This window comes from Delphinus delphis, chromosome 8 (genome assembly GCF_949987515.2).
Source record: "Delphinus delphis chromosome 8, mDelDel1.2, whole genome shotgun sequence".
NCBI classification, from domain to species: domain Eukaryota; kingdom Metazoa; phylum Chordata; class Mammalia; order Artiodactyla; family Delphinidae; genus Delphinus; species Delphinus delphis.
In genome coordinates, this window is record NC_082690.1 from 45,456,445 (window position 1) to 45,482,462 (window position 26,018).

Genomic DNA, 26,018 nt, shown 5'->3' on the forward strand with positions numbered 1-26,018 from the left:
GAAAACCAATGTGACTAATAACAGCACATTGTTAATGGCAAAACCACTAATACTACCTTAGTATAATTTTCCAAGTACAGTTTATTTTTCTTTAGACTAATGATTTATTGTAACACCTGGACAGCAGTCTTTCATATAGCCTCTTCCAATTCCTCACTAAAGTACTGATGAATACATCAGTAACAAAAACAAAACAAAACTAATGTAACAATGATCTTAACTAAGAACGTCAGCCATCAGAATGCCAGTGCCTGGAGAACTTCCACTAAATAGCCATAACGCCTATGAAGTCAGATGTTGGTGCAAATGGCTAACTACTGAGAAAAAATGTTGGTGCAGCCTCATGTCACAACGTGTATACATGTGAATACATACACACTCGTATACATACACATACATCCAGATGAGTAAAATAGTTAAGTGTGAAAAAGAAAACTAGAGACAAAAGAAGCTACGGTAGGGGGATGAGGAAGGTTTTACTCAGAAAACAAATGATAGAGCATATGAGATTGGGAATATTTGGTAGTTTTAATTAAATAAAAATTTTAAAGTCCTTGTGTTAAAAGGGAAAAAAAGGCCAATATGGCAGTCTAAATATTGATTTTCTTACAAGAAAAACTCATCCAACTTTAAAATATAAATATTAAAAAACAGATAAATGTACAATGGATATATTGTACTTCATAGAACAATTAGAAATGAGTAATAAACATAAGAAAACATTCACTCCCATTGTTAATCATAAAAATACAAATGTTCTTCTTTTTTATCTTTCTATATTTTTGAAACATTCTAAAATGAGAAAAAGTTATTTCTTATCCAAAACGCAAAAGAAAAAATAACATTTTCAAATTATCATTTTAGGATGCTTTCTCCACCCCACATACACACATTTTTAAGGAAGGCACCTTCCTTTATATGTGTGTGGTGTGTGTGTGGTATGTTGTAGAATAATGTATATATAATGTACATAAAACACAAAAATCTTATGTGAATTTAAGCTTTATACATTTTTACATATATATATATGTGTATATATATATATATATATATATATATATATATATATATATATATCTGTAACTACCATCCAAAGCAACAATATCAGAAAGTTCTCTCATACCCAATCCCAATCAATATCATGCTCCATTAATATAAATTTTTTCAATGCCCATCAGTTTTGCCTACCCTGTACATCATATAAATGGAATCTTACATTATTTACTTGTTGTGTCTGGTCCTTTCCCCTCAAGAGAGTGTTGTGGGATTCATCCCCATTATGTGTATCAGTAGTTTATTCTTTATTGCTGTGTAGTGTTCCTTTGTATGAATACACCAGAATTTATCTATCAGTTCTCCGATAGATGGAAATTTGGATTATTCACAGTTTTAAGTATTATAAATAAAGCTTCTATGAACACTCTTGTACATATCATCTGGCAAACATATATCCTAATTCCTGTTAGATATATACCTGGTAATGGAATTGTGAGGTCATAAGCTAAGCATATATTTAGCTTTCATAGATATTGCCAAGCAGTTTTCATAAGTAACTGAACTAACAAACTTCCACTGAAATGCATGAGAGTTCAAGTTGCTGTGCACCCTTAACAACAGTTGGCATTATCTTTTTTACTTTAAACATTCTGTCAGTGTTGGGTTATCATATTGTGATTTTGATTGGCTTTTCCATCATACATTATGAAGCTAAGTTCCTTTTCAAATGCTTATTGGAAATTTGGGCATCCTCTTTTGTAAAGTGTCTGTTCCAGTCTTGTGCACATTTGATTACTTTTTAATATCTATTTTAAGAGTTCCTCATATACTATGGATATGAGTTTTTTATTAGATATATGTATCATGAAAATTACCCAATTGGGAGTGTAGCTTATTACTATTTCCTATTTCTCTCATTTGCTACTTGTTTTTTTGCTACTTGTTATTTTTCCAATTTATTCTTTATTTTTAAAATATCTACCCACCTATCTATCTATTTATCTATTGGGCTACACCAGGTCTTTATCTGTGGCATGCAGGATCTTTGCTGCTGCATGCAGAATCTTCACTGCAGCATGCAGCATCTTTTAGTGGCGGCATGCGGAATCTAGTTCCCTGAACAGGGATCAAACCCAGGCCCCGGCCCCCGGCATTGCGACCATGGAGTGTTAACCACTGGACCACCAGGGAAATCCCTATTCTTTAATTTTTTAATTCTTCCTTCCTATTGTCTTCTTCTGGATTAATCAATATTTTTTATTATCCTATGTTGTCACCACTATGAACATTTTTGTTTCATCTCAGTATAATTCATTTAGAGTTTTCAATAAAAATTCCTAAATGAATCCTTAATAATACAAACTACTTTATTTTTTTTTAAATTTTTTTTAAGGATTTATTTTTTTTAATTTTTTTTTACATCTTTATTGGAGTATAATTGCTTCACAATGGTGTGTTAGTTTCTGGTTTATAACAAAGTGAATCAGTTACACATATACATGTGTTCCCATATCTCTTCCCACTTGTGTCTCCCTCCCTCCCACCCTCCCCATCCCACCCCTCCAGGCGGTCACAAAGCACCGAGCTGATCTCCCTGTGCTATGCGGCTGCTTCCCACTAGCTATCTACCTTATGTTTGGTAGTGTATATATGTCCATGCCTCTCTCTCACTTTGTCACAGCTTCCCCTTCCCCTTCCCCATATCCTCAAGTCCAAGTAGGTCTGTGTCTTTATTCCCGTCTTACCCCTAGGTTTTTCATGACATTCTTTTTTTCTTAAATTCCATATATATGTGTTAGGATACGGTATTTGTCTTTCTCTTTCTGACTTAATTCGCTCTGTATGACAGATAGGTCTATCCACCTCATTACAAATAGTTCAATTTCGTTTCTTTTTATGGCTGAGTAATATTCCATTGTATATATGTGCCACATCTTCTTTATCCATTGATCCGATGATGGACACTTAGGTTGTTTCCATCTCTGGGCTACTGTCAATAGAGCTGCAATGAACATTGTGGTACATGACTCTTTTTGAATTAATGGTTTTTTCTCAGTGTATATGCCCAGTAGTGGGATAGCTGGGCCATATGTTAGTTCTATTTGTAGTTTTTTAAGGAACCTCCATACTGTTTTTCCATAGTGGCTGTACCAATTCACATTCCCACCAGCAGTGCAAGAGGGTTCCCTTTTCACCACACCCTCTCCAGCATTTATTGTTTCTAGATTTTTTGATGATGGCCATTCTGACTGGTGTGAGATGATATCTCATTGTAGTTTTGATTTGCATTTCTCTAATGATTAATGAACTTGAGCATTGTTTCATGTGTTTGTTGGCAGTCTGTATATCTTCTTTTCAGAAATGTCTATTTAGGTCTTCTGCCCACTTTTGGATTGGGTTGTTTGTTTTTTGTTATTGAGCTGCATAAGCTGCTTATAAATTTTGGAGATTAATCCTTTGTCAGTTGCTTCATTTGCAAATATTTTCTCCCATTCTGAGGGGTGTCTTTTCGCCCTCTTTATGGTTTCCTTTGCTGTGCAAAAGCTTTGAAGTTTCATTAGGTCCCATTTGTTTATTTTTGTTTTTATTTCCATTTCTCTAGGAGGTGGGTCAAAAAGGATCTTACTGTGATTTATGTCACAGAGTGTTCTGCCTATGTTTTCCTCTAAGAGTTTGATAGTGTCTGGCCTTACAGTTAGGTCTTTAATCCATTTTGAGCTTATTTTTGTGTATGGTGTTAGGGAGTGATCTAATCTAATACTTTTACATGTACCTGTCCAGTTTTCCCAGCACCACTTATTGAAGAGGCTGTCCTTTCTCCACTGTACATTCCTGCTTCCTTTATCAAAGATAAGGTGACCATATGTGCATGGGTTTAGCTCTGGGCTTTCTATCCTGTTCCATTGATCTATATTTCTGTTTTTGTGCCAGTACCATACTGTCTTGATTACTGTAGCTTTGTAGTATAGTCTGAAGTCAGGGAGCCTGATTCCTCCAGCTCCGTTTTTCGTTCTCAAGATTGCTTTGGCTATTCGGGGTCTTTTGTGTTTCCATACAAATTGTGAAATTTTTTGTTCTAGTTCTGTGAAAAATACCAGTGGTGGTTTGATAGGGATTGCACTGAATCTGTAGATTGCTTTGGGTAGTAGAGTCATTTTTACAATGTTGATTCTTCCAATCCAAGAATGTGGTATATCTCTCCTTCTATTTGTATCATCTTTAATTTCTTTCATCAGTGTCTTATAATTTTCTGCATACAGGTCTTTTGTCTTCTTAGGTAGGTTTATTCCTAGATATTTTATTCTTTTTGTTGCAATGGTAAATGGGAGTGTTTTCTTGATTTCAATTTCAGATTTTTCATCATTAGTGTATAGGAATGCCAGAGATTTCTGTGCATTAATTTTGTATCCTGCTACTTTACCAAATTCATTGATTAGCTCTAGTAGTTTTCTGGTAGCAACTTTAGGATTCTCTATGTATAGTATCATGTCATCTGCAAAACAGTGACAGCTTTACTTCTTCTTTTCCGATTTGGATTCCTTTTATTTCCTTTTCTTCTCTGATTGCTGTGGCTAAAACTTCCAAAACTATGTTGAGTAAGAGTGGTGAGAGTAGGCAACCTTGTCTTGTTCCTGATCTTAGTGGAAATGCTTTCAGTTTTTCACCATTGAGGATGATGTTGGCTGTGGGTTTGTCATATATGGCCTTTATTATGTTGAGGAAAGTTCCCTCTATGCCTACTTTCTGCAGGGTTTTTATCAAAAATGGGTGTTGAATTTTGTCAAAAGCTTTCTCTGCATCTATTGAGATGATCTTATGGTTTTTCTCCTTCTATTTGTTAATATGGTGTATCACATTGATTGTCTTGCATATATTGAAGAATCCTTGCATTCCTGGAATAAACCCCATGTGATCATGGTGTATGATCTTTTTAATGTGCTGTTGGATTCTGTTTGCTAGTATTTTGTTGAGGATTTCTGCATCTATGTTCATCAGTGATATTGGCCTGTAGTTTTCTTTCTTTGTGACGTCCTTGTCTGGTTTTGGTATCAAGGTGATGGTGGCCTCCTAGAATGAGTTTGGGAGTGTTCCTCCCTCTGCTATATTTTGGAAGAGTTAATACAAACTACTTTAAGTTGGCTCTTGTTTATATTCAAGAATCTTACAAATATTTAAGTCTATTTATCCCCTTTCACTGTTTTCTGCTATTGCCATATAATTTGCTTTTATATGTATTATATACACTACTTTGTTTTGATTTGATTTGTTATAATTGTTGCTCTGAATGGTCAATAGTCTTATATTTACCCATGCTAGTGTTCTTCATTCCTTCTGCTACTTCCTTGCTTTCATCTCTGATTCTTTCAAGCTGAAGAATTTCCTTTAGTGTTTCTTATAATGTAGGCTACTGCCAACAAATTATATCAGCTTTTTTTCTCAGAATGTTTTTATTTTCCCTTTATTTTTTCAGTTTCATTGAGATATCATTGACATACAGCACTGCATACGTTTAAGGTGTACAACATAATGATTTGAATAACATATATCATGAAATGGTTACTGCAATAGCTTAGCAAGCGTCCATCAGGTCACACAGATACAACATTAAAGAAATAGAAAAAAAAGTTTTTTCTTTGTGATGAGAACTCTTAGGATTTACTCTCCCAGCAACTTTCATTTATAATGTACACCAGTGCTAATTATATTTATCATGTTGTACATTACATCCCTAGTACTTATTTATCTTACAACTGGAAGTTTGTACCTTTTGACCATGTTCATCTTAACCCCTGTCCTCCCTCCTCCCACCTCTGGTAGCCACAAATATGATCTCTTTTTCTATGAGTGAGTTTGTTTTGAAGCATAATTGACCTATAACACTATGTTAGTTCCTGGCACATAACATAGTGATTTGATATTTCTATACATTTTGAAATATATTGTTTTTGAAGTATATATTTACTGAGTATAGTATTCTATATTGGCAGGTTTTCTTTTGTTTTGTTTTGTTTTTTAAGTTATGTAGAGTTTATTGTGATGAACTTTATAATTTATTTATTTATTTTTTGGCTGTGTCGGGTCTTAGTTGTGGCACGCAGGATCTTTCGTTGCGGCACGCAGGCCGTTTGTTGCCGTGTGTGGGCTTCTCTCTAGTTGTGGCACACATGCTCCAGAGCACGCGGGCTCCAGAGCACATGGTTGTGGTGTGCAGGCTTAGTTGCCCTGCGGCATGTGGGATCTTAGTTCCCTGACCAGAGATCAAACCGGTGTCCCCTGCATTGCAAGATGGATTCTCAACCACTGGACCACCAGGGAAGTCCCTGGAAGGTTTTCTTTTGTTTAGTATTTTTCTCAGTTTTTTTTCCCCTTTAAAAACAACATTCTATTTGTTTTCCTGAAATCCATGATTTCATTGAGAAGTCAATCGTAATTCTTAATGTTGTCCCACTGTTGGCAATATGTCTTTTTTTTCTAGGCTTTTAAGATAGCTTTTTTTTTTAAGTTTTTGTTGACTATGATGCAAGTAGGTGTGATTTCCACTGCATATTTCTTTTATAGGGTTTCCAGAGCTTCTTAAAACCATGGATTAAAGACTTGGATCTGTGTAGAAAAAATTCCATACGTTATTTCTCAATACAGCCCTTCTGCCACATTTCTCTCTCTGCTCCTTCCAGTACCCAGTTACACCTGTGTTACATCATTTGACTATGTCTCACATGTGATATTTTCTCTAGGCTCACTTTCTTCCTTTCTTTCTTTTCTTTTCTTTCTCTCTTTTTCTTTCTTTCTTTTCTTTCTTTCCTTCTTTCATATCTCTCTTTCTCTCTGTGCTTCAGTTTGACTTTTTTCTACTATTCTTTCTTCAATCTCACTAATTGTGTCTTCTCCTATGTCCAGTCTGCTGTTAACCATAATAAAAAGTTCTTAATTTCAGATATGGCATTTTACAATCCTAGAATGCCCATTTAATTCTTTTTATAGTTTCCAATTTTCTGTTGAAGTTCTCCTTCTCATCCATTTTTTCAACACTTCATTTGCTTGAAAATATTGATTATAGTTATTTTAAGGTCCTTTTTTTCAAATTCTAACACCCAAGATCTTCCATCAGTCTACTTCTATTGACTTATTTTTCTTAGTTACTAGTCACATTTTATGCTTCTTGATACATATGAAATATGTTTTCTTTTATGCCAGACATTGAGTATAAAGTAACCATAAGGACTGAATTTTACATTTTTTCCCCCAGTGGTTTGGCTTTTCGAGATTCAAAGCAAATGAGATGGGGTAGGTTGCAGCAGAAGGTAGAAGCATTCAATCTCTGGTTAAGAATATCTTTACAGGACAGTTGGCATGGAATTTTAATTGAGAGTCTTGGCTAGTGTATCCCCTGCCCTGGATTACTGACTCAATCAGATTTTTACATTTTTGAGTTTTGCCCTCTAGCCTCTTGCACCATACTGTTTCTAAATTGGGCATGAGAAAAAAACTAATTGACTAATCGAAGTTTGAGCAGTTTTCATTCCTCAAGTGGTGCTTTTCTGCCAAATATTATGAAACAGTGGGAGATTTCAGTCTTCTTCAAAATCATGAGCCTCTCATGAAGCTTCCAGAATCAGGAAGTGAAGCATGAGGTCAAATGGCTATCATACATTTAGGGTTCCTGGAGTTTACAAACTGACATGCCAGATCATTTCAATATCCAAACGTTTTTCCGGTTTCTCTTTTCTCCAGCAGTGTCATATACTAGGTGGAATTACATCTCCCCCTCCCGAAGTCCCAATTCATATCCTTTCCCAGAACCTCAGAATGTGACTTCATTTAGAAATAGTGTCATTGCAGATGTAATTAGTTAGAATGAGGACATACTGAAGTTGGATGGGTTCATAATCCAATATGACAGGTGTCTTTATAAAAAGAAGAGAAGGGACACAAAGATAGAGAGACACACAGGGAAAATGGCATGGGAAGACACAGCAGGAGCCTGAGTGATGCAGCAGAAAGCCAAGGAATGCCAATGATTAACAGCCACCACCAGAAACTAGAAGAGGAAAGGAAGATTCTACCCAGCGTCTCAGGTGGAGTATGGCCGTGCTGACAACTTGATTTCGAACTTTTAGCATCCAGAACCAGGAGAGAATAAATTTCTGTTGTTTTCAGCCACCTAGTTTGTGGTACTTTGTTATGGCAGCCCTAGGAAACTAATGTCCCTTCATCTAGACCAAGCTGGATCATCAGCCTGTGTCCCTAATCTGCAGATACTCTCAGACAATAAAGCAACTGGTGATACCTGTCCACTTTTGCAAGTTTCCTCTCTGTTAGTTGATTTTGTCTTTGTTGCTTCCACACATCTTCACTGCCTTTAAATTTTTTGGTTTTTGCATTTCTTTGACGTTTTAAAGTTATACAGTAAAAGAATTTTCATTTGCTTTCTTCTCCATTCTAACACCAGAAGTTCCTCCTTTACCCTTTATTCTTAATTGCCACAACCGTGCAATGCCAATTTTGATGTATAGATAAAGCCTGCAATTTATAATGTCTAAAATGTTGAGACTTTTGTTAATTTTTGTTTTATTTTTAAGCATTTAAAAACTTAAATCAAAATATAGCTATATCCCTTAAGTGTTTTAACTATGTGGTACTGTTACAACACACATTTTATCTAGTATTAATAGTGAGCCTGATTTCAGTAAATTTTACTTGAAATGCACAATTATTTTAGACTTACATTATAAATTAATGAATAATAATAGAAGTATTAAGAATATAATTTAATTATTCTAATTGTTCATTTAAATAACCCAGTAATAAAAGCTACAGAGAATTAAAATAAAACTATCTTCTAGTAACTGTATGCTATTCTATTTTGGAACCAATTTAAGGACCCATTTGCTTTACAGTTATACTCTGTCACCCACTGACATTCATTTACCATCTCTTTTCTAAGATTTCTCTCTGTCATCTCCAGTAACTTCTAGAGGTGTCATTTATGACACTAACACAATTATTCTCACCTCCATGTCCTGAGGGCACCTCAAACTTATATATCTAAAACTAACCTCATTATAACTGCTCCAACCACAGCCCCAAACTTTGAGTTCCTTCTTTTTTGCATCTTCAGTTTAAGTAAATGATACACTCATCCACCCTGTCTCCCAAGATGTGGGACTAAGGGATCCTCTTGTGTCCCCTTCTCTCATCCTCACAGCCAACTGGTGACCAAATACTGTTAATTCTAGTGTTTGAACATCTTCCACATCTGTTCCCTCCTTTACATGGCTGCCTGAATTCAAACCTTTATACTACTGCTGTGGTTTAGATCATCATCTCTTACCTCAGGTATTAAAATAATCTCCATATTGAATCTTCTTTTTGACACCGGTTTCTTCCTGCTCCATTTTATGCTGAAAACTAGTCCCTAAACTGTCCATCTAAAGAACAGGTCTCATCATGTTACTCACATTCTTAAAGATCTTTGGTTCTCCAGTGTCTACAGAAAGGAATCCCAACTCCTTTGCTCCAGTCAAAAATCTTCAAATTCATCATTTACATTTTTCAAATCTCATCTTTCATTTCTTAAACCCATGGAATCTATGCTCCAGCCACTTCCTGATTGTGTTCCTCCATTTTTAAGTGGCATGCCCCCCTTAAGACCCTGTGCTTTTGCACATGCTCAGTCTTGCTCTGTGAAAAGCCTACCTCAAGCTATTTGTCAATTCCACTGAGCTCACATTCTCCTGGTTTCTAATAACGCCAGCTGCCCATCCTCAAAGAAACTCTGTCTCCCTCACATTGCACTTCCTGTGCCTTTTGTCTTCTTTTTGTCACATGCAATCCAGATACTGAACATAGATCTTCCACTTCCTTTAGCTTTATGCCACCAAGTAACCACTCACACAGGCATCTATGTGTGTGGCAAACTACTATCAACAAAATGAGGATGAGATAAATGGTTTCAGAGCAACATAAAAGTACTTTGGCCCCGAGGGCATTTCTGGGGCTCTAATAATGTTCTATTGCTTGAGCCAGGATGTATTTGTTTTAAGAAAAATTAATGTATGGTTATGATTTTTACCCTTTTCTGTGTGAATGTTTTAATTTAATAAGAGTTTACCTTAACCAACCCCCATCCAGATAAAAGTCCTCAGGCCACTATATCCAGTCTAACATTTCTTCCAGTCCACATTCTACCACAGTACTCTCCCACACACACTCCCACTCCCTCACCAGCTTTCTGCCACCATGTTGATTGATTCTTACCCCTTCCTTTCTCTGTAATCCTTACTTCCTTTCTTAATATTTCTACACACCAAAATAAATAAGTTACTTTGCCCCACAGAAGGCCAATTTACTCCAGAGAAAAAAACAATGCCATCCCCATAGGGGATAAAGCAGCTACAGCAATGTAATTTTTTCCACTGTATTACACCAACATACAAACAGAAATTTCACATTGTTACACCAGCATGTAAACATGTTATGTTCCTCTTTCTCCATCAAATTATAAAGTTCTAGAGAAGAGAAAATGTCTTACTCATCTCTGCTTTCCAAATTCCTAGCACAATGCCTTGTATATGGCAAGCATTTGATAAATATTGCTAAATAAATGTGACTTTATTTCTCTTAGACCTAGGTAGGGTTACAATGGCTATAGAACCTAGAAGAATGGTTCCCAATCTGTGGGCTGCAAGTCCCAGGGGTCACTGTTGATTTGTTAACTGGGTCTAGAATTCTTAGGTGGTTGAGCACTGTCAGTAGACCGAACTTTGTCTTGCGTATCCTTGTGTGAACATATGTGTGTTTATACATGCATGCACCTTATTTTTATGCACAAGCTGTTGCAGTTAACAAATTATAAATTAGTTTTTAAATTACTGAAATCATAGTAATTTCTTTCTACTATGTGTTTTCTACAACACATACCTTTCTATACTAAAGGTACAAATAACATTTATGGAGTGTCTGTAATATTTTGACATTAAAACAATTTCCTTTATTTAAAAAGGCTGGTTCAGGGCTTCCCTGGTGGCTCAGTGGTTGAGAGTCCGCCTGCCGATACAGGGGACACGGGTTCCTGCCCCGGTCCGGGAAGATCCCACATGCCGCGGAGCGGCTGGGCCCGTGAGCCATGGCCGCTGAGCCTGCGCGTCCGGAACCTGTGCTCCGCAACGGGAGAGGCCACGACAGTGAGAGGCCCGCGTACCGCAAAAAAAAAAAAAAAAAAAAAAAAGGCTGGTTCCACTAGCGTGGCAGTGTTTCTTTTCCCTTTCTGTTGCAGTAAATTTCCAGATGGAGGTGTCCACATTTTCTCTAATAAAAATGTCTCATGAGGGACTTAAGGTGGGTTAGTTACAGGTTACCTCCTTATCAGAATTTTTTTCCTGCCATCTTGTGTGCTTTTAAAATGCTTTTTAGTAGTTTAGACATTACTCAAAACACTTCAGCATCTCTCCGTATTGAAAACATGGCTGGAAAAGCCAAAACAGTGCATTGAGAGGAAAGAATTGTCTGGTAAGAGTAGCTGGACTATAGGAGAACTTTCACAAGGGCTAAACAAAATTAACTGAGTGTCACAGCTACCCCCAAATTAGAGGTTTCTTGTCATAATGTACACCAACCTGTTGAAAAAGGACAAATTTTGTGTAAAAAAAAAATTAAGTATCTTTCTTTAATCTAGCATCTCCTTTTCTGTTTGTTTTACTATGTATGAACTCATCTTTTTATGTAATGCTGATTATTAGCACATACTTCAGGAAAAGACTACACTAGAACAATATTAATAACCATATATTTAAGAAGAAATTTCATCACATTATATTAGTGTATATGGTGAAAACTGCTGAACAGAAGCCCCTGTCTTTCTATTGGCCAAAGAATTAAGTTAGAATTTGACATGACAGTTTTGGCTTAATATAATTCTTGGATTTTTTACACTTTGATACTTCTCATTGCCAGGGGAATAAAAATTTCTCTATCTTGGAGTCTACTTTAAGGAAATGGAACATAGAGCCAGATCAAGGCCTCAGATACTAACGTATCAAAGCTTTGAGAAACATAAGTTGTAACATTTCTTGTTTCAATTCCAGAATTTAAGAAATGAGGGTAATTATCCATCCAAGTAAGTGTTAGTGCATGTAATTTTCCATGATGAAACTCCACCATCAAAATTACTCAAAGAGGGCTTCCCTGGTGGTACAGTAGTAAAGAATCCACCTGCCAATGCAGAGGACACGGGTTTGAGCCCTGGTCCAGGAATATCCCACATGCCATGGAGCAACTAAGCCCATGTGCCACAACCACTGACCCTGCGCTCTAGAGCCCATGAGCCACAACTACTGAGCCCATGTGCCACAACTACTGAAACCCACATGCCTAGATCCTACGCTCCACAACAAGATAAGCCACCACAATGAGAAGTCTGCACACCGCAAAGAAGAGTAGCCTCCGGTTTCCGCAACTAGAGAAAAAAGTCCCGTGCACAACAACAAAGATCCAATGCAGCCAAAAACAACAACAAAAAAATGTACTCAAAGAAATCCCCAGAAGAAAGCCACTTGAATTAGAAACTGCAAAGGCTTCCAAACTCTTAATACACTGGAACTGAAACCCAAGATGTATTAAAAATATTTAAAAGAAACCAAAGAGAGACCTGAGAAGCTTGCTGAATCAGTCACTTGAGGCACTGGATTTAGACCCAGAAGATCTATATAAAAAAACTTAACCTGTAGCTGATACTAGGTCTCCGTGAGTCTCAGTCTTCTCCTGTGTGAGATGGGGATGATTATTAAAAACAACACCTAACTCACAGGACTCTAGAGAGGCTTAAATAGGATGATGTATGGGAAGAAAATGCCTGCTTCCAACAAAGATGAAATAATAGATACTGGATTTATTCTCCTGCTTGAAATAACAACAACAAAATAAGACAAAGTATATAAAACAATAGTTTTCAAGACACTGGACATCAAGCAGTGAAGGAAAGTTATTCTTAAGAGACAGAAAATAAATGAGGTGAGCGCTCTGAGCTGAGAAGATGGAACTGTGAGTTCAGAGAGACCAAGGAAGCTAGAGTTTGCAGAGCACAGGAACAAAGAGGAGAGAAGCGGCATGAAAAGAGAACTCTGGGGATCTGCAGAGGCTCCTTCCTGAGTATTCAACTGAGTGTTGATCACTACATGCATGGGAGGATAATACTTGAGACCCGGGAAAGAACCACCCCAAAGGATTAGAGAGAACAGTGCTCCTGGCACCCACATGGGACAATGAACAGTGTCTGTCCCCAGCAGTTAGACTGGAAAAATTTACAATTCTTTGGGCTAAAACAATACTTAGGGGAAACTGTATAGCATTAACTAGATATATTAGAAAAGAAGAATATTTCAACTCAATGACCACAGATCCACCTTAAGAAATTTGGAAAAGAAGAACAAATTAAACTCAGAGTAGAAGAATGAAAGTAATAGATCAGAGTGAAAAATCAATGAAATCTAAAACAGAAATACAATAGAGCAAATCAATGGAACTAAAGCTTGGTTCTTTGAAAAGATCAATAAAATTGAAAAAATAGACTGATCAGGAAAAGAGAGAAAACACAAATTACTAATGTCAGAGATGAGAGAGGTAACACCACTACAGAGTCTACAGATACGAAAAGGAAAATAAGGAAATATTTTTTAAAACACCTTTACCCAATAAACATCAACTTAGATAAAGCAGAGAAATCCCTTGAAATTCACAAACTATGTATGAGAGTTCACAGAAGACAGCCAGAATAGTCTTATATACAGTAAAGAAATTAAATTTGTAGCTAAAAACTTTACCACACACAAAACAACCATCTAGGCTATACTGTTTCACTGGTGAATTGCCACCAAATATTTAAGGAGGAACTGCTACAAATTCTACATAAACTCTACCAGAAAATTAAAGAGGCAAGAATACTTCCCAATTCAATTAATGAGGTCAGTGTTACCTTGATACCCAAATCAGACCAAGATGATCACAAGAAAAAAAAACTACAAACCAATATACTTCATAAATATTGGTATAAATATTCCAAACAAAACTTTAGCAAATTATACCCAACAAATGTAAAAAGTATACTATATCATGACCAAGTAGGATTTATCCCCAAATGTAAGGTTGATTAAATATGCAATTATTGATAAATGTAATTTATTTTATTAAAAACCTAAAAAATTGTAAAATGTGTGAAAACCTAATATTGATTTCTGATAAAATTCTCAGCAAACCAGGACTAGACAGAAACTTCCTCAAGCTAATAAGTTTTTCCCCTATGATCAGGCAAAGAGATTAGCTCTGACCACCAGAGATGACAGTCAGTGAAATATACATCAACTAAAGAAATTAAAGGCAGCCAGATTTGAAAAATAAAACTGTCTTTATTAACAAATTGCATGATTTCTTGCCTAGAAAATCCAATGGTGTCTGCAAAAAGTTCTAGTGAGTTTATTAAGTTTGCATTTTGCAAGATTAATACACAGAAGTTCTATACAATAACAGTAAACAGAAAGTGAAATTAAAAATTAGTACTACTTAGGGAGATTGGTTCAAGATGGTGAAGTAGACGGACATGCTCTCACTCCCTCTTGCGAGAGGACCAGAATCACAACTAACTGCTGAGCAATCATTAACAGGTAGACACTGGAACTCACCAGAAAAGATACCCCACGTCCAAAGACAAAGGAGAAGCCACAATGAGAGGGTAGGAGGGGCACAATCACAATAAAATCAAATCCCATAAATGCTGGATGGGTGACTCACAAACTGGAGAACACTAATACCACAGAAGTCCACCCACTGCAGTGAAGGTTTTGAGCCCCATGTCAGGCTTCCCAACATGGGGGTCCAGCAATGGGAGGAGAAATTCCTAGAGAATCAGACTTTGAAGGCTAGCAGGATTTGACTGCAGGACTTCGACAGGACTGAGGGACATAGAGACTCCACTCTTGGAGGGCACACACAAAGTAGTGTGTGCATCGGAACCCAGGAGAAGGAGCAGTGACCCGGCAGAATATTGAACCAGACCTATATGCTAGTGTTGGAGGGTCTCCTGAGAGGCGGGGGTGGCTGTGTCTCACTGTGAGGACAAGGACACTGGCAGCAGCAGTTCTGGGAAGTACTCCTTGGCGTGAGCCCTCTCAGAGTCTGCCATTAGCCCCAACAAAGTGCCTGGGAAGGCTCCAGTGTTGGGTTGCCTCAGGCCAAACAACCAACAGGGAGGGAACCCAGACCACACATCAGCAGCCAAGTGGATTAAAGTTTTACTGAGATCTGCCCACTAGAGCTACAGCCAGCTCTACCCACAACCAGTCCTTCCAATCAGGAAACTTGCACAAGCCTCTTACATAGCCTCATCCACCAGAGGGCAGACAGCAGAAGCAAGAAGAACTACAATCCTGCAGCCTGTGAAACAAAAACCACATTCACAGAAAGATAGGCAATATGGAAAGGCAGAGGGCTATGTACCAGATGAAGGAACAAGATAAAACCCCAGAAAAACAACTAAATGAAGTGGAGATAGGCAACCTTCCATAAAAAGAATTCAGAATAATGATAGTGAAGATGATCCAGGACCTCAGAAAAAGACTGGAGGCAGAGATTGAGAAGATGCAAGAAATGTTTAACAAAGACCTAGAAGAATTAAAGAACAAACAAACAGAGATGAACAATACAATAACTGAAATGAAAACTACACTAGAAGGAATCAATAGCATAATAACTGAGGCAGAAGAATGGATATGTGACCTGGAAGACAGAATGGTGGAATTCACTGCTGCGGAACAGGCTAAAGAAAAAAGAATGAAAAGAAATGAAGACAGCCTAAGAGACCTCTGGGACAACATTAAATGCAACAACATTCGCATTATAGGGGTCCCAGAAGAAGAGAGAGAGAAAGGACCAGAGAAAATATTTGAAGAGATTATAGTCGAAAACTTCCCTAACATGGGAAAGAAAATAGCCACCCAAGTCCAGGAAGCACACAGAGTCACATACAGGATAAACCCAAGGAGAAACATGCCGAGACACACAGGAAAGCAAGTTGGCAAAAATTAAAGACAAAGAAAAATTATTGAAAGCAGCAAAGGAAAAACGACAAAAAACATACAAGGGAACTCCCATAAGGTCAACAGCTGATTTCTCAGCAGAAACTCTACAAGCCAGAAGGGAGTGCCATGATATATTTAAAGTGATGAAAGAGAAGAAACTACAAGGAGGACTACTCTACCCGGCAAGGATCTCATTCAGATTCGATGGAGAAATCAAAAGCTTTACAGACAAGCAAAAGCTAAGTGAATTCAGCACCACCAAACCAGCTTTACAACAAATGCTAAAGGAACTTCTCTAAGTGGGAAACACAAAAGAAAAGGACCTACAAAAACAAACCCATAACAATTAAGAAAATGGTAACAGGAACATATATATCGATAATTACCTTAAACGTGAATGTATTAAATGCTCCAACCAAAAGACACAGGCTCTCTGAATGGATACAAAAAGAAGACCCATATATATGCTGTCTACAAGAGACCCAATTCAGACCTAGGGACACATACTGACTGAAAGAGAGGGGATGGAAAAAGATATTCCATGCAAATGGAAATCAAAAGAAAGCTGGAGTAGCAATACTCAGATAAAATAGACTTTAAAATAAAGAATGTTACAAGAGACCAGGAAGGACACTACATAATGTTCAAGGGATCAATCCAAGAAGAAGATATAACAATTATGAATATATATGCACCCAACATAGGAGCACCTCAATACATAAGGCAACTGCTAACATCTATAAAAGAGGAAATTGACAGTAACACAATAATAGTGGGGGACTTTAACACCTCACTTACACCAATGGACAGATCATCCAAACAGAAAATTAATAATGAAACAGAAGCTTTAAATGACACAGTAGACCAGATAGATTTAATTGATATTTATAGGACATTCCATCCAAAAACAGCAGATTACACTTTCTTCTCAAGTGCACATGGAACATTCTCCAGGATAGATCACATCTTGGGTCACAAATCAAGCCTCAGTAAATTTAAGAAAATTGAAATAATATTAAGCATCTTTTCTGACCACAACGCTATGAGATTAGAAATCAATTACAGGGAAAAAAACATAAAAAACACAAACACATGGAGGCTAAACAATACATTACTAAATAACGAAGAGATCACTGAAAAAATCAAAGAGGAAATCAAAAAATACCTAGAGAAAAACAACAATGAAAACTCGACGATCCGAAACCTATGGGATGCAGCAAAAGCAGTTCTAAGAGGGAAGTGTATAGCTATACAAGCCTACCTCAAGAAACAAGAAAAATCTCAAATAAACAATCTAACCCTACACCTAAAGGAACTAGAGAAAGAAGAAAAAACAAAACCCAGAGTTAGCAGAAGGAAAGAAATCATAAAGATCAGAGCAGAAATAAGTGAAATAGAAACAAAGAAATAATAGCAAAGGTCAATAAAACTAAAAGCTGGCTCTTTGAGAAGATAAACAATATTGATAAACCATTAGCCAAACTCATCAAGAAGAAGAGGGAGAGGACTCAAACCAATAAAATTAGAAATGAAAAAGAAGAAGTTACAACAAACACCGCAGTAATACAAAGCACCCTAAGAGACTGCAAATCTATGCCAATAAAATGGACAACCCAGAAGAAATGAACAAATTCTTACAAAGGTATAACATTCCAAGACTGAAACAAGAAAAAACAGAAAATATGAACAGACCAATCCCAAGTAATGAAATTGAAACTGTGATTAAAAATATTCCAACAAACAGAAGTCCAGGACCAGATGGCTTCACAGGTGAATTCTATCAAACATTTAGAGAAGAGCTAACACCCATCCTACTCAAACTCTTCCAAACACTTGCAGAGGAAGGAACACTCCCAAACTCACTCTGTGAGGACACCATCAACCTGATACCAAAACCAGACAAAGATATCACAAAAGAGGAAAGTTACAGACCAATATCACTGATGAATATAGATGTAAAAATCCTCAACAAAATACTAGCAAACAGAATCCAACACCACATTAAAAGGATCATACACCACGATCAAGTGGGATTTATCTGAGGGATGCAAGGATTCTTCAATATATGCAAATCAATCAATGTGATACACCATGTTAACACATTGAAGGACAAAAACCATATGATCATCTCAATAGATGCAGAAAAAGCTTTTGACAAAATTTAACAGCCATTTATGATCAATACTCTCCAGAAAGTGGGTATAGAGAGAACCTACCTCAACATAATAAAGGCTATATATGGCAAACCCACAGCAAACATCATTCTCAGTTGTGAAAAACTGAAAGCATTTCCTCTAAGATCAGGAATGAGACAAGGATGTCCACTCTCACCACTATTATTCAACACAGTTTTGGAAGTCCTAGCCACAGCAATCAGAGAAGAAAAAGAAATAAAAGGAATACAAATTGGAAAAGAAGAAGTAAAACTGTCACTGTTTGCAGATGACATGATACTATACATACAGAATCCTAAAGATGCCAACAGAAAACCACTAGAGCTAATCAATGAGTTTGGTAAAGTTGAAGGATACAAAATTAATTAACAGCAATCTCCTGTATTCCTATACACTAATGATGAAAAATCTGAAGAGAAATTAAGGAAACGCTCCCATTTGCTATTGCAACAAAAAGCATAAAATACCCAGGAATAAACCTACCTAGGGAGACAAAAGACCTGTATGCAGAAAGCTATAAGACACTGATGAAAGAAATTAAAGATGATACAAACAGATGGCGAGATATACCATGTTCTTGGATTGGAAAAATCAACATTGTGAAAATGACTATATTACCCAAAGCAATCTACAGATTCAATGCAATCCCTATCAAATTACCAATGGCATTTTTTACAGAACTAGAATAAAAATATCTTAAAATTTGTATGGAGACACAAGAACCCCGGATAGCCAAAGCAGTCTTGAAGGAAAATAATGGAGCTGGAGGAATCAGACTCCCTGACTTCAGACTATACTACAAAGCTACAGTAATCAGGACAATATGGTACTGGCACAAAAACAGAAATATAGATCAATGGAAGAGGATAGAAAGCCCAGAGAGAAACCCACGCACCTGTGGTCACCTGTCTACGACAAAGGAGGCAAGGATATACAATGCAGAAAAGACAGTATCTTCATTAAGTGGTGCTGGGAAAACTGGACAGCTACATGTAAAAGAATGAAACTAGAACACTCCCTAACACCATACACAAAAATAAACTCAAAATGGATTAGAGAACTAAATGTAAGACTGGACACTATAAAACTCTTAGAGGAAAACATAGGAAGAACACTCTTTGACATAAATCACAGCAAGATCTTTTTTGATCCACCTCCTAGAGTCATGGAAATAAAAACAAAAATAAAAAATTGGGATCTAATGAAACTTAAATGCTTTTGCAAAGCAAAGGAAACTACAAACAAGACAAAAAAGACAACCCTCAGAATGGGAGAAAATATTTGCCAACGAATCAATAGACAAAGGTTAACCTCCAAAATATATAAACAGCTCACGCAGCTCAATATTAAAAGAACAAACAACCCAATCCAAAAATGGGCAGAAGACCTAAATAGACATTTCTCCTAAGAAGACATACAAATGGCCAAGAAGCACATGAAAAACTGCTCAACATCACTAATTATTAGAGAAATGCAAATCAAAACTACAATGTGGTATCACCTCACACCAGTTAGAATGGGCATCATCAGAAAATCTACAAACAACAAATGCTGGAAAGGGTGTGGAGAAAAGGGAACCCTCTTGCACTGTTGGTGGGAATGTAAATTGATACAGCCACTATGGAGAACAGTATGGAGGTTCCTTAAAAAACTAAAAATAGCATTACCATATGACCCAGCAATCCCACTACAGGGCATATACCCAGAGAAAATCATAATTCAGAAAGACACATGCACCCCAACCTTCATTGCAACACTATTTACAATAGCCAGGTCATGGAAGCAACCTAAATGCCCATTGACAGACGAATGGATAAAGCAGATGTGGTACATATATACAATGGAATATTACTCAGCCATAAAAAGGAATGAAATTGGGTCATTTGTAGAGATGTGGATGAATCTAGAGACTGTCATACAGAGTGAAGTAAGTCTGAAAGAGAAAACCAAATATCGTATATTAACACATATATGTGGAACCTAGAAAAATGGTACAGATGAACCAATTTCAGGGCAGAAATTGAGACACAGATCTAGAGAACAAACTTATGGACACCAATGGGGGAAAGCGGTGGCAGGGTTGGTGGTGGTGTGATGAATTGGGAGACTGGGATTGACAGGTATACACTAATATGTATAAAATAGATAACTAATAAGAACCTGCTGTATAAAAAATTTTTTTTAAGTTAGTACTATTTAAAATAATATTAAAAATGTGAAATACTGAGGGGTATATCTGGCAATAGACATGCAAGTCTTTATGCTGAAAACTACAAAGCATCACTCAGAAAACTGATGATGATTTAAATAAATTTTTTTAAAAAGAGATACACTGTGTGTACATATCAGGAAACTCAATAACGTTAAGATGTCAATTCTCCCAAATTTATCTATGGATTTGAAGAATTCCAATTAAACTCTTAGTAGTCTTTTTTAAACAGAAACTGACAAACCAATTAAATATATTTTATGGAAATGCAAAGGAACTAGAATACTGAAAACAACTCTCAAAAAAAAAAAGAAGAAAGTTGGTGGATTAACACTACCTGACTTCAAGACTCAGTCTAAAAATAGAGTAATCAAAACGGTGTGGTAACAGCATAAAGATAGAAAAATAGATCAACAGAACAGAATAGGGAATTCAGAAAAAGACTCACATGTATATGGAAAACTGGTTTGACAAAGGTATACAAGCAATTCAGAGAAATGATGGCACTGGAAAATTTGGATGGCCATTAGTCCAATGGAATATTACTCAAATCAACAGAAAGCAGTAAACCATGGATACACCTAGAAATGTAGCAAATCTCAAAATAATTATGCTGAATGAAAGAAACCAGGAAAAGGAAGATAAACACTGGATGAGTCAACTTCTATGAAACTTTATAAAAATACAAAGTAATCTATGGTGACAGAACACAGATCAGTGGTTGCCTGGGGATGGGAGGCATTAAGAAGTCCATGAGGAAAATCTTGGAGGTGACGGATACATTCATTATCTTGTTTGCCGTAATGATTTCACAAAAGGACACATAAATGAAAACTTACCAAGTTGCTCACTTTCAATATGTGCAGTTCACTGTATGTCAATTTTATTTTAATAAAGCTTTTAAGAGGTATTTAAGTATATATATAGTATATAAATTATATAATAGTATATATTTTATACAAATTATATAATAATATATAATATTAGAATATGTATAACATATGTATTATATAATTTTTTTTTTTACAGATTTAGTCTCAGGCTTCAGAGAATTCCAGCAAATAACTGAATTCTTCCTCTCTTATATCTTTTGTAATTTTGATGCCCATAGTGAAATAGACATTTATTTTATAGAAGGAATTTTTCCTCTTGCTTTTAATACCTAAGCTCATCCCTTTTGAGATGCCCAGTGCAGCATTCTCTCCTGGAGCTGACTCAGGAAGCGATACTGAGTGACAGAAGAGCTTCGGAGTGAGGACCTGTGCTAAATTCAGTTCCACCACTCACTCACTCTGTAACCTTGGGCTAGTTACTTAGCCTTGCCTTCTTTATTTATACAATTTAGATAATACTTATACTTTAGATTCATTATGAAGATAAAACAAGATGGTATATGTAAAGATTCTATAAAAGGATCTCTAGAAATGTTCTATTGTACCTTATGCTTATAAAGTTATCACAATAGAGTGTGCTTTAGAAAATACTGGCATTTACATTACTGTGAAAAAGAACTGCACCATGTGGTATTAGTAAATATATTTTCCAATAATCTCATGGCTAGAAGTGATGATTAACAGCATATTATTAGCATACAACATAAAAAAAAACCCACAAATGTTTCCTCTGCCTCTTGGTGGCCCTAGTCTTCATATTAATATAGGTGTTTTAGTCTAGTATACCTGTCTTATAACCAATGCCATTCCCTGAGGCACTGTATAGAGCTAATCTTAACTCTAATCTTATGGCTCAGTGTCAGATGCTATATAGAGTTTACCCACATCACCACAGCAACTGTGTGGGATGGTTGTCGCCACAACCCACATGGTTGGCCTGGAGTTTTGACATTTCAGTAATTGCCAATGTCACAACCTTTAAAAATTGTAGGCAACTGCCACCCAGGCCATATGGCTACTAAATAAAGAAGCTATTGTCCCCTAAAGCTGTGACGGGCATTGAGGTGACAAGAGAGCTTCTGTCAAAGACATGGTCACTGAGAAAATGATGTGAAGAGCTTGACTATTAAAAGATGATGTGTATTAGCAAGTTATCGTTGAACCCTTACAACATGCTGGGGTGGAAACCAGAGGAAGCATATGATCTGGTACTTGACTTCAAGGTATCAATATAAAAGAATAAAGGATGTACTATTAAAACTAGATAACTTATTTATCTCTTCAGCAAATACTTACTAAATGCCTATTATGTGCCCCTCATTATTTTTTTTAGGTGCTGGAGCTATAGCTGTAAACAAAACAGACAAAAATACCTGCCTTAATGGAGCTTACATTCCTGTTAGAGGAAGATATAGTAAAACAAAATAAGTAAGTTACACTATATTAGATGATGATAATTGCTAAGAGGAAGATAAATTAGGGAAGCAGGATTTAGAACATTAGAAAGAGCACAATTTAAATAGGGTAGTCAGGGACTTCCCTGGTGGTCCAGTGGTAAAGAATCTACCTTCCAACGTGGGCGAGGCAGGTTCGATCACTGGTCAGGGGACTAAGATCCCACACGCCACAGGGCAACTAAGCCCGCGCACCACAACTACTGAGCTCGCGCGCCTCAACGAGAGAGCCCGCATGCCGTAAATTACAGAGCCCATGCGCCCTGGAGCCTGCGCACCACGACTAGAGAGAGGAAACACACTTACCACAACTAGAGAGAAGCCCACATGCCACAACGAAGAGACCATGCTGCAGTGAAAGATCCGGAATGCCTCAACGAAGACCCCACATGCCACAACTAAGACCTGACGCAGGCCAAAAAAAAAAAAAGAAAAAGAAAAAGAAAATAAATAAATAAATATTTTAAAAATAAATAAATAGGGTAGTCAGGGACAATCTTACTGAGAAAGTGACTTGTATAAATCTCAGGAGGAGATGAGGGAGTAACATAGGGGCAACAGGTAGACACAAGGGAAGATGATTCCAGGAGTAGGAAACCACAGGTACAAAGTCCAGAGAGGGTCATGAGCTGCCATATTTTAGAAAGTAGTTGGAAGGCCAGTATGGCTGGAGCAAAGTAAGTTCAGGAAAAATAGTAGATGATGGCAGAGGTAACAGAGGGTGAGATCTTGTAGAGTCTTATTGGCATTGCATTGACCGTGGCTTTTACTCGAGAAACATGAAACCATTAGAGGATTTGGGCAAAGGAAGGACTTGTACTGGCTTTTTTTAAAGATCACTTTGGCTATCGTGAATAAATGGTAGGCGTGGGCAAAAAAGCAATCAAGGAGACAATTAGAAGGCTATCATGGGACTTCCCTGGTGGCACAGTCGTTAAGAATCCGCCTGCCAATGCAGGGGAACACGGGTTCGATCCCTGGTCTGGGAAGATCCCACATGCCACAGAGCAACTAAGCCCATGCACCACAACTACTGAGCCTGCACTCTAGAGCCCGCAAGCCACAACTACTGAGCCCACGTGCCACAACTACTGAAGCCCGTGCACCTAGAGCCCGTGCTCTGCAACAAGAGAAGTCACCGCGATGAGACACCCGCACACCGCAAAGAAGAGTAGCCCCCACTCACCGCAACTAGAGAAAGCCCGCACGCAGCAATGAAGACCCAATGCAGCCAAAAATAAATAAATTAAAAAAGAAAAAAAAAGAAGGTCATCGCAGCAATAAGATGACAGATGACGCCTTGGATCCACACAGTAGCAGTGGAAGCAGTGGGTATTTTTAATTAGTGAAAGTCAAGGAAAGGGAACCTCCATTTACTGAGTGCTTCTCTATGCCAGGCCCTTGAATTGCAGGGCAATTCAAGTACAGTTCTATCATTTATTCTTCGTATACTTCTTTGGGAAGTAGTAGCGTATTTTGTTGAGTAGGAAACTAAGGCTTGGGGAGGTTCACTAGTTTTTCCAAGACAGGTTGCACCACAAGTACTGAATTCAGTCTGACTCCAGAGTCCACACTCTGCTCACTCTGCCACAAGGCCTCTTAGGTTTAAAGCATTGGGGGAAAGTGTGACTCAATTAGTAAGAGTCATGGTAGTCTATGGATAGGAGAAATCAGTGCAGATCAGGGTATCCAAGGATAACTGGAAGGGACAGCTTGGATGTGATACGGGTAAGTGGAGAGGAGGGGTCTAGCCAAAAGAATAGCCTGAGCAAATGAGAAAGCAGTGCTGGAGTAGAAAAGTCCATTATGAAGAGGGCTTCTGCTTGTTTAGGGACAATAATGAGTCCTTAGAGGATGCATCTGTTTCCATGGTGACTCCCACTAAGCTGTTGCTTCCAAAATATTTACTGATTAATTCAAGGCTTCATGACTCTCAGAGCAGTTATTACATATGACCTAAGTGGCACATGATTTCTTTTCAAGAAATAAAGTATTGATACAAATTCAGGGCATTTGTTAAACTCCTATTACAGCTTCTTTATTAAATTATCATTTTTTTGAACCTCCATCAAGCAAGATCATGAGCTAGTTCAAGGGTTGTAAGAGAGGATGCAAAGATTAGCTAGTGGTTGATCTCTTCCTTCAGGTATATTATAATTTATCTGGGGATACCTTTAAAATAAGGTTATATATGTTAAGTAGAAAATGATGAAATGGGTCTTAAGAGCTCTAGGCATTAGAGAAGGTAGAGAATACTTGTGTCTGGGGACATTAGGGCTTAATGATATGGTTAGCATTTGAGTTGAGTCCTGAAGTTTGGTTGGGCTGTGAGAGGGAGAGTTTGAGGCAGAGTATTCCAAGCTTAGAAGACTAGAAAAATTGCAGAATGGAGTTAAGAAAATACAAGGCCTGTTCAGGCGATGGAGGGTATACTTTTCAACCAGGGTGGAAGTGTCATAATGTCACAACAGATAAGCCTGGAAATGAAAGTGGGGAAAGATTTCTTAAGGATCGCATATGCTAGGCAATGTCATGGGGAATTTTCTTCTACATATTAAGTAATTTACGAAAAATTTTGAGGCAGAAAATTATATAATCAAAAATCACGTTTAGAAAGGTTAATCTGACAGTATCATTTGTAGTTTATTGGATGAAATAGAGGTTAGTACTGGATGTGAGCAAGGAATAAACTTTTATTGCATTAAGCTACTGGGAATCTGAGGGTGTAACAGCATCTACTGTCGGATGACAGAAGAGTGGCATAACCTTGGTGATCCTCTGCAGGGTTAAGGCAGGGAGAGGAGTCAAGGGTGACTTCAAGATTTCAATTATAGGTTATTGAGAAATTTCGTTAATAGGGAAAATAGAAAAGGGGGACAGAGTGGGTAAAGAAGATGAGTTTCACGCAAAATATTTCAAGTTTGAAGTTACACAGGTAGAAATATGTAAAGACAAATAAGAGAAGTGGAACTGGTACCTTAGTGACGTGCAGTGCTAATGAAGAACACCTGGGGCAAAATTACTAAGTCAATAGAAGACTAGAAACCTGGATGAAAGCACGAGGAACTCAAAGCTAGAAGCCAATGACAACTGTCCTTAATATCTATGTTTCAGACAGTAACTACAGGAAGAGCAGGGACCATGAGAGACCTAAAAAAGTTTCACAAAGAAATATGAGGTAAATTTATATATTGATGACTGTGACAAATGTGCTTAAAATGATT

General features: G+C 37.1%; 1 protein-coding gene and 1 long non-coding RNA gene across 7 annotated transcripts in view; one reads left to right on the forward strand and one right to left on the reverse strand.

The window, feature by feature from the left end:
- The window catches only part of GRM5 (glutamate metabotropic receptor 5), a 535,807-nt gene that overhangs the window by 397,438 nt on the left and 112,351 nt on the right, over positions 1 to 26,018 (forward strand). The window lies entirely within an intron of this gene.
- Positions 1 to 26,018, reverse strand: part of LOC132429612 (uncharacterized) — a 265,399-nt gene that overhangs the window by 127,302 nt on the left and 112,079 nt on the right. The window contains exon 4 of one of the 2 annotated variants that reach the window (XR_009520374.1): positions 23,101 to 23,199. The exons of the other annotated variant lie outside the window; for it this stretch is intronic. This is a non-coding gene — a long non-coding RNA (uncharacterized lncRNA). The remainder of the gene's footprint in view (positions 1 to 23,100; positions 23,200 to 26,018) is intronic. 2 annotated transcript variants of the gene reach the window in all.